The sequence below is a fragment of the Artibeus jamaicensis genome, unplaced genomic scaffold (genome assembly GCF_021234435.1).
Source record: "Artibeus jamaicensis isolate MK-2021 breed Jamaican fruit bat unplaced genomic scaffold, CSHL_Jam_final contig_60, whole genome shotgun sequence".
In the NCBI taxonomy this organism is placed as follows: Eukaryota; Metazoa; Chordata; class Mammalia; order Chiroptera; family Phyllostomidae; genus Artibeus; species Artibeus jamaicensis.
In genome coordinates this window covers 12125590-12143684 of record NW_026521900.1, presented here as the reverse complement: position 1 = coordinate 12143684, position 18095 = coordinate 12125590, and the positions used below count along the sequence as shown (strand labels likewise).

Genomic DNA, 18095 nt, shown 5'->3' with positions numbered 1-18095 from the left:
CCTTGCCCCCAAGATCAGCCCCCTGGGTCTGTCCCCAAAAAAGATTGGTGATAATATCACCAAAGCAAACTGTAATTGGGAGAGTCTGAGGATTACAGTGAAACTGACCATTCAGAGCATACAGGCCCATGTAACTTTTGTCTCTGTTCTGATCATCAAAGCCCTGAAAGTACTGCCAGGAGACAGAAAGAAGTAAAGAAACATCAAGCACAGTGGAAAATACAACTTTTGATGAGATTGTCAACATTGCCTGACAGATGCAGACCGATCATTATCTAAAGAACTCTCTGGAACCATTAAAGAGATTCTGGAGACTGCCCAGTCTGTGAGCTGTGATGTTGATGACCACCACACTCATGACATCATAGAGGACATCAGCAGCAGTTCAGCAGAATGCTCAGCTAGGTAAGAGCTACAAAGGGAAATATTTCAATTAAAGATCATTTGACAACCAAAAAAGATAATATTTTTGTTTATAAAAGATTTTACATAGAAAAATGAATTATGTACTTCACAGAACTGACATACAAATAAACTTTGCAACTCGAACCATTTTTAAATTAGCAATGACCTCTTTGTGGTCAATAATTGTCAGGTGAGTATTGTAGAAAATAAATACTATTAGAATTCAGATAGAAACAGCCCTCTGCATTAAAGATTCTAGGAAGAGTTTTACAGATGAGACAAGAAAGCATGCTAGGCAGTAGGAGCTGGGGCGTTAAAGCAAGTTGCCCAGCATATGTTTAAGGGCAATTGCTTGAGTGAATAGCTTGGATGGAAAATGTTAGACAGAACCATATTATACAAATGCATGAAGGGTCTATGGCTGTAAGTGAAGAAGTATTTAGTGTTTATACGACTTCCCTTGTTAGTACTCTCAATCAACTTTGAATGTAAAGTAATACACAGTTCTGTATATGTTTGCATAGAAATCATTGCCTTCCCCTCCAAATTACTTTTACTGTACTCCTAATCTCAGTGAATGACAACACCATCTACTCATTTGCACCAGATGAAAACCTGGGAAAATTTCTTTGACACATCTTACCTCTTTATTCCCACATACAAGCCATCAATAAATCCTGTGAGCTCTAGGCCATAAACATATCCTGAATCCACCCACTTCTCTCCTACCATACTAACCTCCACTGCTATCTCCATAGTATGAGCCACTAATGTCTCTCATCTGGACTCGATATCCTCCTGCATCCATACTTTCCACCTTCAATCAGTTCACTCCACACTGCAGTAAGTGACCTTACTGAAAGCCAGTCTAACTAGGTTACCAATGCTTTAAACTCCTCAGTGGTTTTCCATGTTTTTAGAAAACAAAATTTCTTAACATAGCCTTTCATGGTTTGTCCCCTACTATAACTCTAATTACCTCTGAAATCATACACCCCCTACTCTCAACATTCAGCCACACTAACCTTCCTTCAGTCCTTCCTGCTTCCCATGTCTCTGCTGCCAGGGGTACTTTGAACGCACCGTTCACTCAACTTGAAATGTTCTTCCTTTTTTTAACTCTTCACCTACTTAACTACTATTGATTCTTCAGGTTTCTACTACATAGCATTTTCCCTGAGAAGCCTTATTCGATCTACCAGTCTAAATATGGCCCTCATATTATTCTCTCATAGCACATGGACGTTTTCTTTCCCAGCACTTTTCAAAGTTGGACCTTTAGATGTGCCTGTGTGATTAATTAATATCTGTCTCTGTTATTAGACTGCAAACTCTGGGGAGGGGGCAGGGACCATATTTGTCTTTCTTTCCAGTGTTCCTTATCCTTTTTCTCCCTTTTCCCAGAAATACTGGAACTCAAGGCAGAGGAGGAAGAAAGCTGTAATGATTGCTACAGAAATAATCTTTGACTCTTCTGGGTTTTGTGTCATGAAGAATCATGAGCAGCAAAATCTCCTGCAGCATGCTGTTTGACGTGGTGTGGGAAGTCCTGCCTAGGAACCAGTGCAAGTGCTAGAAGGTTTAGGAGATGGTGGACCTGCAAATCAGGTTGAAAACTATGATTCTCAGAACAAATGCTTCTCAAGTACTGTCAGACTTAAGTCCATACCTTGCCCCAAGTTCCCCATCTGTGTTCTGGGGGACCAGCAGCACTGTCACAAGGCCAAGGCCATGAATATCCTCCACATGGACATTGAGGCACTGAAGAAACTCAACAAGAATAAGAAACTGGTCAAGAAGCTACCAAGTTCCCTTCCTTGCTGACCCACAATAAGAATGTGGTGGCCAAGGTCAGTGAAATGAAATCCACAATCAAGTTCCAGATGAAAAAGGGGCTGTATCTGGTGGTGGCTATTGGCCATGTGAAGAAGACAGATGATGAGCTATGTACAACATCCACTTAGCTGTCAATTTCCTGATATCATTGCTCAAAAAACTGGCAGCATATCTTGGCTTTATACATTAGAGCACCATGGGCAGGTCCCAGTGCCTGTATTAAGGCACAGATTAATAAACCATACTGCTACTATTTTTTAAAAAGAATTCTTGAGTGTTCTCAGGTAAAGAAGAATACTGCTTTTTCTTCACATATGAGAAAATTAATATAGTAGAGAAATAAAATAGACCTGTATTTCTTAAAACACACGCACCACATAATGACACTTTAGTTGATGATAGGCCCCATATATATGGTGGTAGTCATGTAAGATTACAATAGAGCTGAAAAATTCCTATCACCTAGTGATGTCATTGCCATTGTAATGTTATAGCACAACAGACAACTCACATGTTTGTAGTGGTGTGAACAAATCTACTATGCTAGCAGTCATATAAAAGTATAACAATACATTTATGTACAGCATCTAATACTGAATAATGACATATTATAAATGACTATGTTGCTGGTTCATGTATTTATTATTCTATACTTTTATCACTATTTTAAAATGTACTCTTTCTGTTTATTAAAAAAAGTAAAACAGTATGCCATGTTACACCAGCAGCAGCCCTAACTGTATCTCTTAATTGCAACATTGTCTCCTGTGCTTGATTTAATCTCTTGTTGTCTGGGTCACCATAGTCCCTCAACATGCAAAGCCACTGCTAATGTTGCCAGTAAGAGGCAATGTCAAGTGATTGACCTGCAAACAAAATTAAAAGGGATTAAGAACTACAAGGTGGAAAATCAGTGATGGTTATTGCTCAACAGTTAAGCATGTCCCATGCCACCAGTAGTTACAATCTTGAAGAACAATGGAAGTGTTAAAGCATCTGCTTCGTTGAAGGCAATGAAACTATCAAAAATACAAGGGCTTATATCAGGCATGGAGAAACTGCTCGTGACTTGGATTGAAGACTACACACAGAAGCATACTCCTCTCTGCATCATGATGATTACAGCCAAACCAAAAAGTTTGTGATGTTGAAAAAAAAGGTTAGACCCAACTATGATGTTGAATTTACTGTTATGGGTGGCTTAAAAATTCAAGAATTATGCTTCATTACATAATGTGAAAGTGAGTGGTGAGTTTGTGAGTGCTGATATGAAGGTAGCTGAAGGTTTTTATGGAAACTGTAGATAAGCTGATTGTGGACAAGAATTACTTGCCAGAGCAAATTTTTAATAATATAGATGAAACTTTCCTATTCTGGAAACAGATGCCTGAAAGGACTTTCATCCATAAGGAGGCCAAATCAATTCTAGGTTTCAGGGTTTTTAAGGACAAGATTACAGGCCTGCTTGGGAGCAATGGCTCAGGCTACAAATTGAAACCCTTTGTGACCTGGCAAAGTGAGAACTCAGGGCCTTCAAGTATATCAATAAGCACAAGCTACTGGTGTACATCAGGAGCAATAACAAGTCATAGATGACCCCACTCCTCTTCTCAGATGCCTTCCTGAGTTGTTAGGTTAGCAAAACAAAGAAGTACTGTTTGGAGAATAACATACCTTTCAAGATTTCGTTTGTTGTTGATAATGCTCCCAGATAACCTCCTTTTATTGGTGATCTACATCCCAACATCAAAGTGGTGTTTACTTCTCCAAAACTACCTCTTTTTTTAAGTATATATGACAATATTTTTAAATTTATTTATTTATCTTTAGAAAGGAAGGGAAGGAGAGTGGGAGAGAAATATCAATGTATGGTTACTTCTCATGCGTCCCCTCCTGGGAACTGGCCCCTGCTGGGAACTGCCCTGCAACCCAGGCATGTGCCCTGACTGGGAATCGAACTTCGATCATTTGGTTCGCAGGCCCATGCACAATCCACTGAGCTACACCAGCCAGGGCTGAAAACTACCTCTTTTATTCAACCAGTGGATAAAGGAGTTATAGCATATTTTAAGGCTTCCTACCTGAGAAGGACCTTTGCCCAGGCTATTGCTGCAACTGAGGAAAACCACTGAGAAAACACTAATGCAATTCTGGTAGGATTACAACATCTCTAACTGTATCAAGAACATTACTTGAGTCTGGGACAGTGTTACCAAGGAGTGTATAAATGGCATCTGGAAGAAAACAATTAAGAGATTTGTCCATGCCTGCAAATGATTTGCCAAGGATGAGGAGGTTGCAAAAATCAACCAAACTATGGTTGTGGTGAAAACCAAACTTAGGTGTGGATGAGAATGACATTGAGGAACTCCTAGAGGTGGTTTTTGAGGAATTGACTAATGAGTTGTTAGAACTAGAACAGGAACACATAGCTGAAGAAGAGGCAAGAAAAAAGGAAACTTCAGAGAAGAAAAAGAAGAACCCTCAAAATAATTCATGGTGAAGGATTTAGCAGAAGCTTTGACAGACCTCAACAAGCTCTTTAAAATGTTTGAAAATATGGATTCAGTGACGCAGCTGAGGAGCCAGCTACGGGAGCCGGGAAGCTCTCAAATCCTGTGCCGCTGCCGTAGCGACGGGACTGGACGTCGGGGAGTCAGGTACGGAAGCCTGGACACTCCAAACCCCTGAGACAGCCCGGGGTGGCAGAGGATCCCTCTACGGGAACTGGGAGGGTCACAACCCCTGTGCTGCTGCCATAGCAAGGGGATTGGACACTGGGGAATCAGGTACGGGAGTTGGGACTTTCTAAGCCTCTGTGCCACTGCCATAGAGACAGGACTAGCCGCCGGGGAGTCAGGTACGGAAACCGGGACACTCCAAGCCCCTGTGACGGCCCTGGGCGGCAGAGAGAGCCAGATACGGGAGCCAGGACATTCCCAGCCTCTGTGCCACTGCCCTAGTAACGGGCCTGGGTGCTTGAGGAGGCGGCTACTAGAGCCGGGACATTCAGCAGTGGTAGGCGACCAACGCAGAGACCAGTGCGAGGACCAGCGTGAGTGTAGGTGGAGACAAAGAACATCAAGAAACTTCAAGGAGTCTGTACCACTGAACTTCACAAGGAACATACCACAGAAGTTTACACCATAAAACCAGTGTTTCAGAACAGATCAATTTTGGAAGCGGAGACTACCAAGAAGAGTCTCAAACAATGGGAAGACAAAGAAACAATCCCCAAATGAAAGAAAAAGCAGAAACTTCAGAAAGAATGTTAGATGAAATAGACGCTGATCAACTATCAGACAGTGAATTCAAAGCACTGGTTATTACGAAGTTCAAAGAGCTCAAAGAGCTCACAGTGAGCTACCAGAAACTACAGGGAAATTATAATGATCTCTCTGCAAACTACAGCAACATCAAAAAGGAAATGGAAACCATCAGCAAGAGACAAGAGGAAATGAAGAATACAATTTCCGAATTGAAGTACACAGTAGAAAGTTTCCAAAGTAGGATAGATGAAGCGGAGGATAGGATTAGTGAGTTGGAGGACAGGGTAGAAAGCATCTCACAGAAAGAGCAAGAAAATGAAAAGAGGCTCAGAAAGAATGAAGAGGGATTAAGAGAAATGCAAGACAATATGAAACGTAATAATATCCGAATAATAGGAATACCAGAAGGAGAAGAAGAAGAACAAGGAATAGAAAACGTATTTGAACGAGTAATGAGAGAAAATTTTCCTAATTTGATAAGAGAAAAAGTCTCACAAATCCAGGAATCACAGAGAGTCCCAATCAAGAGGAACCCAAGGAGGCCCACCTCAAGACACATCATCATCAAAATGGCAAAATTCCAAGACAAAGAGAGAATCTTAAAGGCAGCAAGGGAGAAAAAAGAAATAACATACAAGGGGGCCCCAATAAGGTTAGCTACCGACTTCTCAATGGAAACACTTCAAGCAAGAAGAGAATGGCAAGAAATATTTCAAGTAATGAGAACCAGAGGCCTACAACCAAGGCTACTTTACCCAGCAAGGCTCTCAATCAAGATAGAAGGCCAAATAAAGAGCTTCCAAGACAAAAGAAGTCTAAAAGAATATGCCTCCACCAAACCAGCTCTACAAGAAATACTAAAAGGACTGCTTTAAGGGAAGGAAGGACAAGAGGGAGACAGAGAGGAACACAGGTACAAAAATGGCAATGAATAAGTACCTATCAATAATAACCTTAAACGTAAATGGATTAAATTCTCCAATCAAAAGACACAGAATAGCTCAATGGATAAGAAAGCATGACCCACACATATGCTGCCTACAAGAGACTCACCTCAGGACAAAAGACCATCACAGACTAAAAAGTGAAAGGCTGGAAACAAGTTTTCCAAGCAAACGGACAAGAAAAAAAAGCTGGGGTAGCAATTCTCATATCAGACAAAATAGACTTCAGAAAAAAGGCTGTAAAGAGAGACCCAGAAGGTCATTTCATTATACTCAAGGGAAGAATCCATCAAGAAGACATTAACATTGTAAACATATATGCACCAAACATAGGGGCACCCAAATATATCAAGAAAATCTTAGAGGACTTCAAGAAAGATATTGACAGCAACACAATCATAGTAGGGGATTTGAACACCCCACTATCAAAAATGGACAGATCTTCCAAACAAAGTATCAAAAAAGATATTGTGGCATTAAACAACACCCTAGATGAAATGGACTTAACTGATATATATAGAGCCCTTCATCCCAAAGAAGCTAAATACACATTCTTTTCAAATGTACATGGAACATTCTCAAAGATAGACCACATGATAGGACACAAAAGGAGCCTCAACAAATTCAAGAAAATTGAAATCATACCAAGCATCTTCTCTGACCACAAGGCACTAAAATTAGAAACCAACCCCAAAGAAAAAAAACCCAAAGCACCCAAAAACATGGAGACTGAATGGTATGCTATTAAACAATGAATGGGTCAAGAATGAAATTAGGAAGAAATCAAAACATTTCTGGAAACAAATGAAAATGATCGCACAACAACCCAAAACTTATGGGACACAGCGAAGGCAGTCCTGAGAGGGAAGTTTATAGCAATACAGGCCTACCTAAAGAATATAGAAACATTTCAAACAAACAACCTAACCCTACGCCTGCAAGAACTTGAGGAACAACAACAAAGACAGCCCAGAGCAAGCAGAAGGAAGGAAATAACCAAGATTAGAGCAGAATTAAATGACATAGAAACTAAAAGCACAATTTTAAGGATCAATGAATCCAGGAGTTGGTTCTTTGAGAAGATAAACAAAATAGACAAGCCTTTAAGTAGGCTCATCAAGAAAAGAAGAGAGAGGACACAAATAAACACAATCAGAAATGAAAAAGGAGAGATTACAACTGATACCACAGAAATAGAAGAGATTGTAAGAAATTACTATGAAGAACTGTATGCCAAGAAATTTGAAAACCTAGGGGAAATGGACACATTTCTAGAAAAATACAATCTTCCAAAACTCAGTGAAAAAGAAGCAGAAAATCTAAATTCACCAATAACAGCAAAAGAAATTGAAGCAGTAATCAAAAAACTCCCATCACACAAAAGCCCCGGACCAGATGGTTTCACAGGAGAATTCTACAAAGCATTTAAGGAAGAGCTAACCCCTATTCTCCACAGACTATTTCAAAAAATTCAGAAGAATGGAAAACTCCCAAATTCTTTTTATGAAGCCAGCATCATCTTAATTCCAAAACCAGATAGAGACACAACAAAGAAAGAAAACTTCAGGCCAATATCGCTGATGAACATAGATGCTAAAATCCTCAACAAAATATTGGCAAATCGCATCCAACAACATATCAAAAAGATCATACACCATGATCAAGTAGGATTCATCCCAGCAATGCAAGGATGGTTCAATATTCGCAAATCAGTAAATGTAATACATCATATAAACAAAAGCAAAGACAAAAATCACATGATCATATCAATAGATGCAGAAAAAGCTTTCGATAAGGTACAACACCCATTTATGATAAAAACACTCAGCAAAGTGGGAATACAAGGAGCATTTCTCAAAATAATAAAGGCCATATATGAGAGACCTACAGCCAATATCATACTCAACGGGAAAAAAACTAAAAGCTTTTCCACTAAGATCAGGAACAAGACAAGGTTGTCCACTTTCACCACTTCTATTTAATATAGTATTGGAAGTTTTAGCCACAGCGATCAGGCAAGAAAAGGAAATAAAAGGCATCCAAATAGGAAAGGAGGAAACAAAACTATCACTGTTTGCAGATGACATGATAGTGTACATGGAAAATCCTATAGACTCTACCCAAAAACTCCTCAAACTAATTGATGAGTTTGGCAAAACAGCTGGTTATAAAGTCAATATCCAGAAATCAAAGGCATTTTTGTATACCAACAGTGAATCAGCAGAAGCAGAAATAAAGAGAAAAATCCCATTTGATATAGCAAAAAGAAAAATAAAATATCTGGGAATAAACCTAACCAAGGAGGTAAAAAACCTGTATGCAGAAAACTACACAGCCCTGAAGAACGAAATCAAGGAAGACACAAACAAATGGAAACATATACCTTGTTCATGGATTGGAAGAATTAACATTATCAAAATGTCCATACTACCCAAAGCAATATACAGATTCAATGCAATACCTATTAAAGTACCAATGGCATATTTCACAGACATAGAACAAACACTTCGAAAATTTATATGGAACCATAAACGAGCTCGAATAGCAGCTGCTCTTTTGAGAAAGAAGAACAAAGTAGGGGGGGATCACAATACCTGATATCAAACTGTATTACAAGGCCACTGTAATCAAAACAGCCTGGTACTGGCATAAAAACAGGCACATAGACCAATGGAACAGAACAGAGAGCCCAGAAATCAACCCAACTCTCTACAGTCAATTAATATTCGACAAAGGGGGCAGTAACATAAAATGGAGTAAAGATAGCCTCTTCAACAAATGGTGTTGGGAGAACTGGACAGCTACATGCAAAAAAATGAAACTTGAGCACAGACTTACACCATACACCAAAATAAATTCAAGGTGGATAAAAAGACTTAAATGTAAGTCATAACACCATTAAAGTCCTAGAGGAGAACATTGGCAAGAAAATCTCAGATATTTCACGCAGCAACTTCTTTACTGATATGTCCCCTAGAGCAAGGAATGTAAAGGAAAGAATAAACAAATGGGATCTCATCAAAATAAAAAGCTTCTGCATGGCTAAAGAAAACAGTATTAAATTAGCAATACCACCAACTGTATGGGAAAACATATTTGCCAATGATACCTCAGACAAAGGTTTAATCTCTAAAATATACAAAGAACTTACAAGACTCCACTCTAAGAAGACACCCAACCCAATTAGAAAATGGGAAAAGGACTTGAACAAACACTTCTCCAAGGAGGACATACAGAACATTCAGAGACACATGAAGAGATGCTCAATATCATTAGCTATCAGAGAGATGCAAATTAAAACCACAATGAGATACCACTTTACACCAGTCAGGATGGCTATCATAAACAAAGCAACAAACAACAAATGTTGGAGGGGTTGTGGGGAAAAGGGGTCCTTAGTTCACTGTTGGTGGGAGTGCAGACTGGTACAACCATTATGGAAAACAGTATGGAATTTTCTCAGAAAAATAAAAATCGACCTGCCTTTTGACCCAGCAATTCCACTGCTAGGATTATATCCTAAGAATCCTAAAACATCAATATCAAAGAACCTATGCACCACAATGTTCATAGCAGCACAATTTACAATAGCCAAGAGTTGGAAGCAACCTAGGTGCCCATCAGTAAATGAATGGATCCAAAAATTGTGGTACATATACACAATGGAATCCTATGCTGCAGAGAGAAAGAAGGAGCTACTACCCTTTGCAACAACATGGATGGAACTGGAAAGCATTATGCTGAGTGAAATAGGCCAGGTGCTGAAAGACAAATACCATATGATCTCACCTTTAACAGGAAGCTAAACAACAAAACAAACAAGTAAGCAGAAAAAAAAAACCCAAAAAACAAAGACACTGAAATAGAGAACAAGGGGATAGTGACCAGAGGGGGAGAAGGAAGGGAAGTTAAGGGGAAAAAGGGGGAGGGATTTGGAGGAACAAATAGGAAGGACACAGGGACGAGAACTAAGGGGGGGGGAGGAAATGGGAGGGGGTGGGGAGCAAGGGGCAGGGGAGGCTGGGATGGGAAAAATAGACAAAAAACTGTACTTGAAAAATAACTAAATAAAATTTTAAAAAAAAAGAAAATATGGATTCAAATACTGAAAATTTTCATTAATAAAAAAGACTTTAATGGTGCTTTAACTGCTTACAAGCAAACCTACGATGAAAAAAAATCAAGCAAACCAGCATAGGCATACCTGTATTTTGCCATGTATAATGCACACTTTTTGCTTAAATTTTTGAAGAGAAAATAAGGATGTGCATTATACAGGGGTATAATGATTACATACCATGGGTATAATAATCCTGTGTGTGTAATGTACACAAAAATGTGGGTGTTCATTATACACAGCAAAATACCATACTTATGAAAAGTGAAACCTCCTCAAGGAGAGCCTCAGGCAAATTATTCAGGAAGTGTTCCAGAAGAAGGTATTGTTATCATAGGAGATGACAGTTCCATGTGTTTTATTGCCCTTGAATACTTTCCAGTGGAACAAGATGTAGAAGTGGAAGATATTGATATTAATGATCCTGACCCTGTGTAGACCTAGACTAATATGTATATTTGTATCTTAGCTTTTAACAAAATTGTTTAAAAAGTAAAAAATAAGATGAAATAATTTTAAGTAGAAGAAATCTTATAGAATAAGGATATAAATTAAAATATTTTTGTACAGCTGTACAATGTGTGTTTTAAGATAAGTGTTATTACAAAAGAGTCAAAACTTTAAAACATTTTAAAGTTGAAAAAGTACAAAAGTTACAAGAGGCTAAGGTTAATTTATTATTTAAGAAATAAAATGTTTTTTAAAGATTTTATTTATTTATCTTTAGAGGGGAAGGGAAGGAGAGAGGGAGAGAGATATCAATGTATGGTTGCCTTTCGTGCATCCCCTGCTGGGAACTGGCCTGCAGCGAAACAGCCTGCAACCCAGGCATGTGCCCTGACTGGAAATCGAACCACAATTGTCTGGTTCACAGGCCTGCACTCAATCCACTGAGCTACACTAGCCAGGGCCCAAGAAATAAAATGTTTTTATAAATTTAGTATAGCCTAAGTGTGCAGTGTTTATAAAGTTTACATTAGTATGCAGTAATATCCTAGGCCTTCACATTCACTCACTACTTACTCATTCACTCACCCAAACCAACCTCCAGTCCTGCCAGCTGCATTCATGCTAAGTGCCCTATATATGTACAAATTTTTAAATTTTTTATACTATATATTTTTTAAACTGTTTGTGTTTAAATATGTTGTTAGATACACAAATACCATTGTGCTATAATTGCCTACAGTATTCAGTACAGTAACATGCCATACAAGTTTGTAGCCTAGGAGCAATAGGCTATAACCATCTAGGTTTCTGTAAATGCAATCTATTGTGTTTCCACAATGATAAAATCACCTAATGACACATTTCTCAAAACGTATTACTGTCATTAAGTGATACATAACTGAATAGTTAAAAGAGCTATAGCTTCTGTTTAATGGATCTAAATGATAATGGACTTCAAAACTAAAATCATTTTCTGGAAACAAATAATGGAACCAATTCACAATTTCATAGCAAGAGTCATAATTCACGTCACTGAAAGAGGGGACTGTCAGAGTCATCTAATCAGTGTCATGGGGCCCTGAGTATGGTTCAAACATCAGAGACCAAATACAAAATGGACTAAAAGAAAGTTTTCAGCTTTCCTGAGGTTACTAGTCAACTAACATAAGATTATTGTTTATTTGTTCTTCCATGGACTGTGTGTTTTTTAAAGTTTCTCAAACAGAATATAACAGAACAAGAACATGGAATGCAAATAGCCAGACTTTAAGGTTCTTGGATGAATATTAACCTCAAACTACCCCACAAGTATTCTTCCTAATAATTCCAACAAGAGGAAAAGCAGTGGATGTCTTTTCATTTATTTTTGTAAAGATTAAGATACCAACTGGATATTGCCAGGCTGTCTTTATAGAGCCAACAAGCAGGTACACTAGGGAAAAAAAAACAAACACCACAATATACAGCTTTCAGAACCTTTGACCTACAAGCCCCATTTACAATAACCCTAATGTGTATATATGAAAGAGGTGCCAGGTAGGAGCCTACCATGGCACTGTGATTTGATTTTTTTGCAGCTTCCAGTCTCCTGTAGAGATGATCCCCTATCACATGCTTGTCTCCTATAAGACTATTCATGTGAGACACATGTTAAAATTCCCCTAGGTTTAAAGGGGATGTCAGATGTGTAATCGGGGAAGGGAAATGGACTATGAAACCAGAACAAACAGATAAAACAAGAAACCAGCTTTGTCATCTTTCATAACAGTATTTTTTGTTTTGTTTCCTCAAAGATATTCCCAAAGCCCAACCCCTCTGTTGTTAACACTCCTATCTTATGACTAAATTAGCAGTATCTGGAACGAGCCTGTTTCATTTCAAATCTCATTTCTGCCACATGAGCCTTGGGCAAATGAATCAACTCTTATCTCTGCTTCCTCGCTTCCTCTCCTGTAAACTGGGGAGAATAACAGTACCTACCTCTTAGGGTTTTTGTGTCAAGAAAGTATGCTTATAAAGAACTTAATACAGTGTCTAGCTGATAGTACTTTAATGTTCAGTAAAGAGCAGTTATTATTATTATTAATATTATTATTATTATTATTTCAGTTAGCTAAGGGATAGGGCAATTTGTCAGTTGCATCAGCCAAGACAAACTAGGCCTAAACTGCCAGCCATGACTTGTAGGCTTTTTTTCTTTCAGTAAACCGACATTTTGTTTGCATTCCCCTTGGCTTCAAAATTAAAACAACAACAAAACAAAAAAAAACAAAAAAAATGCTTGTGCTCAAAAATTTTGTCTCTACCACTTATACTATCTGTGTAATATTCATTGTCTCAGTTTCTTCACTTACAAAAAGAGTACAATAATAGCACCTTTATTATCAGTTCATCGTGAGGATTAAATGGGTTATTTCACTAAAATCTTTAAAACAATGACTTCTAGAAGGACTGAATGGGACTAGGACAAGATCAAAGAAAGCCAGAGAAAGTTACTTTTTAAAATGAGAAAACTGGGACACAAAGAGCTTAAGTAACTTGTCTAAAATCTTTCAGTTAGGTGGACCAAGGATTTCAGCTAGGTGGACCCAGGATAATGTACTTTTTTTCTAGAGTTTTCCCCCTTCTCTTATTGCCCAATTCTCCCTGGTATGAACTAACTACTTCACAGTAGTATATTCACTGGTCTTCAGATGTACCTTGTGTCAACACACCTTTCCATACACCATACCCTTACTTGGAATGTCTTTTCCTATTCCTTTATACATCTCTTAATCAAGGCCTAAATGAAATTCCAACTTGCAAAATTGAGTCTCACCAACTTGATCTCCAGCCCACATTGATACCTTTGCCTCTTGATTCTGAAATTCTCAGTGTCTAAATCAAACCCTTGACATTACCACTAGTGACTGATACTGAGTGCCTACGATGTACCTAGGTATCGTGCTAGGTATCAATGAATAATCTCATTTAATCCTTCAAGAAGCCCAGAGTTAAGTACTTTTATTAGGAGCCTTATTTTATACATGAGGAAACTGAGGCTCAGCAAGGCTAAGTACTTTGTTCATAGCTAGTAAGTGGAAGAGACAGGGTTCCATGTGATCCCCAAGACTGTGGTCTTACCCACAACATTCTAGTGGCCAGTGTCCTTAGGTTTTTCTTCACCTGTTTCTCTCAGCTTCCCAGCTTGAATCTGAGCTAATTGAGGGGAACAACTGAGTCTTATTTATCTTTATAGTTTCAGTGTGCCTAGTAACATAGTGCTTGGCAAGGAATAGGTATCATAAATATCTATTTAATAAGAATCAGCTTCCAACTTAATCCACAATTTCACCTTGAAAATCAAACATAAACAAACATGAATCATATTTATAGATGAAATTAGGCAAGGTAGTGTGACTTCATCATCAAATCCATTAGTCATTAGTGGCCAGTGATATCTGCATATTCTGGAACCTGAGATAAGCTTTTTTTTTGGTCTTTCTTTCATTACTCACTCATTCAACAAACTGTAATATAGGTAAAATATTGCATAAGGTGCTGTGGTAACATGAAGAAAAAAGTTGACTCTGAAGTGGAGTGGGCAGGAGAGGGTATTGGAAAAGGTTTCTCAGAGCAGGTGGCATAGCCCCATTGAGCAGCCACCGTACTAGCATTTCAATGTATGCATGATAAATTATGGCAATAATAGCATTACCTAAACAAATAATGGAAATGGAATAATGTGGGCAGAGACCACTTTATTTCAGAATTCTTAGTGAAAGCAAGTTATGGAAAGGATCTTGAAACTTAAGGGCATAAGATTTGCCAGGGCTTAAAGCATAGCTTTTTGGTAAGAAGTAAAAGATGGGGGAATAAAAAAAGAACCCTCAGTTATTGAGTGAGTGCCTTTTAATCACTGCGTGTTTGATACATATTCTTTCATTTAGTCCCCAAAGGGATTATGTAAGACAAGTCTTTTCTCCCATTTTATGGTAATAATGCTGAGGACAGGAAGGTGAATTGACTTACAGATTGTGAAAATCTGTTTGACTTCAGTTCTAGTGCTCTTTCCAGGAATAATGGTAGCAAACTGTCATTTGGTACTTCTAAATTACAAAGCATGTTTCTCAGGGTGTTGCATGGTTTAAGTTATTTAATTCTCTCAACACCTCCAGTGAGTAGGCACTTATATTACCATATTATTTTACAGATAATGACATTGAAACACCAGGAATTAAGCAATTTGTCCTAGATCAAACAGCAAAGAAAATGACGGAGTTTGAATTTAAACATAAGTCATCTGTCTCTTAAACTCTGTATGTACACTAGACCATGTTAGGTCTAGTTAGCTAGAAGGAGGCATTTGCCTTTCCAATTCTTCCAGACCATTAGCACAAATTTTTCCTGTAAAGGTGACTGATGGGGTAGATATGATAGAGTGTAGGAAAAAAGATAGATCTGGAGCCAACAAAGGAAATCAGAATTTCTTACTATACTTTTTGTTCTCCTGCTTTATCCTGACATGAGAGGAATGGATTTACAGCAGCCCAAGAGCATAGAGGTCACAAACTGCTTCTTCATCTCTGTCTCTATATCTGACAAGGGCAGAGTCAATCTTCTCAGAGACACCTCATAACTAATTTCCCCAACCTCATCCTAGAGAAATGCACAATGATTGGTCCTAGAGCCCTAAATTTCTCCTCAGTTTGCCCTATTTACTGCCCGAGATGAGTACCATGCCAATGAGGAATACCAGAGTAAACTCATGGTGGGGTTTTCCTCTTTAAGGAACTTTGAACTTATATAGATTCCTGTTACCTATTTGTTTGTGTGGTAGGGTTAGTAGAAGAGAAGCATGACATTTTCTAGTTCTCAACTACAGGGACCCAAGTGAAGGAGCGAAAGATTATTCTAGACCAAAGCAAACTCCATGAAAATGTCCTTTCCTTACAGCAACAAACCTGCTGATTTACCCTGAGTTATCAAAATAAATATATCCCCTTACACTCTTGCTATCCAACTTAACATTCACTTCTGTTGCCTGAATATTTTTTACAAGTTAGATGATGATATCAACATTTGTCCTGTCACTTCAGTGAAGTGTGGGGTGACTTTTCCCACAAGTCCCCCCATTCTCCAAGGATGAAAGTAAACACTACCAAGACATGATCTGCTTGAGGAGTAGAGGTGGCCAGTTTCTCCAAGGGAAAAAAAAAAAAAGTCTTAAGCCCCTTCCTCCAGGGGCTTTTATTGGGTTATAATACACAGGAATACAGGGCAGCAAGGATCAAACAGTAGATAACATTTCAAAGAAATCTGAGGGCTTCAGAGTCTGAGTCAGTGTCTGTCAGGAAGAGAGTTGCAGAAACTTTGGGAGACATACCCATTTCCTCTCAGAGCCTTATCATATGAATGAAAGCACTCTTAGCAGAGCAGATTTACAGGTTTATCAGGAAGTCTTTGTGATGCCAGATTTTCCCCCAGGACAAGCTCTAGCAAGGCAAGGAGCTGCACCCCTCCCCATCAGGTATTCAGGCTTAAGTTGATTAGAACCAGGAAGCGCTTCTCCCAGAGGACCTGGGGACTCCGCCTATGTCACATAGCCAGGGGGCAAGAGTCCATTGCTTGCTCTTTATCGCAGCCCCCCCCCAGTCCTTCCATGATGGCCTCCTGAGTGATCAAGTCTGGCTTAGGTTGCCCCCCACAGTGAGGGGGTCTTAACCGTCATTGACTTCTGACCAAGCTTTGGGGGCAGGGACAGGAAACCGAGGCAGTGTTTGCTACCAGAGACAAACTTTGTCTCTTGTGGCACGCACTCCGGAGGTCACTCACTCATCCTTAGCCACAGAGGAGTAGAGTTACAATTCCTAAAACCAGGCAGAGTGGTCCCCAACTTCTCCCCCATTTTTGTTTGTTAAATCAATTGAAGCTGTTAGGCCCGTGAAACCCACTATTTGCTGTTCTTAAATGCAGTTACGGAAAAATAACTTCCATATACATTGTAAAGCACAAACAAGGATTAAAACAAGGAGACATCAGAGGACTGCCATAACCCAAACTTGTAAATTCAGTCCATCAAACCGGTTCTTAGGGTTTATCCATTTTAGATTGTTGTTGAGAGTCTGGAACACCTTTTGTTCAGTTAGGCATTTGATGTCACTGAGCTGCTGGTGGAGTTCAAGCTGGAGTTGATCAATCTGTCCTTTAAGATTGGTAGAAAATTCTCCCTTCAGGCAATGATGAATATCTGCCCAGGAATCCTGACTGGAATTCCACCTTAATGGAGTAACACAAAGTTCATAAAAACCAGGATCACAAGTAAACTGCTGCCTTAAAGCAAGCAAACAAATGGTCACAGACATATATAGGATGCGAGAGCATCCTGTCTCTCTCCAAATCCAAACAATGGCAGATCCTATGGCAGAGAGCTGAGTAAGAATCTCCTGATCAATTTGGTTTTGTTGAATCATTTGCTGAGTAGTATTAGTGAGAAGAACATCAACTGCATGTGCGGTTTGAATGGATTCAGTAAGGGCTATAGATGCAGTAGCCTTGGCCCCAATTATTAAGATAGCAGAAACTATGGAGGCAATAAGCATGCCTATAAATCAGCGGGTTCTGACCTGAGCAAGAGCCTTATTAAGGGCACTTATTCCTCCTGGATCAGCCCACTCTCAAGTAAGTTTAACAGGAACCCAGGCCTGGGCCTGTCGGCAAATGATGAATATGGTAGTAAGATTTAATTGAGTGACATTCACATGGGTTAAACAGCTGGTATATACAATGCCAGGAGTAATGGTAAAAATGTATACAGTAGAAGTTTCATTATATACAAGTTGAGGTGTACCAGGTATGGCTACAAATAGATAAAGATGAGAAGTACATACAGTAACCCAGGTACATTCAATATTCCAAATATTAAAGTAACCAAAGAAAGGCATTATTTTTCTTTCAGATGAGTTGAAATTGTCCTGTCTGATGATCAATAAAAGGGATCCCCATCTTCCAAGTAGAAGTATGCCAAGGGCTAGTATGATTAAGACCCTTTATTCTGAGAATAGCGGCTCCTGCACCTCCGCTATGCCAACTAAG

General features: G+C 38.9%; 1 pseudogene; it reads left to right on the top strand.

The window, feature by feature from the left end:
- Positions 1–1903: 1903 nt before the first annotated feature.
- Positions 1904–2573, top strand: LOC119059350 (60S ribosomal protein L10a-like; annotated as a pseudogene).
- The last annotated feature ends 15522 nt before the right edge of the window (positions 2574–18095 follow it).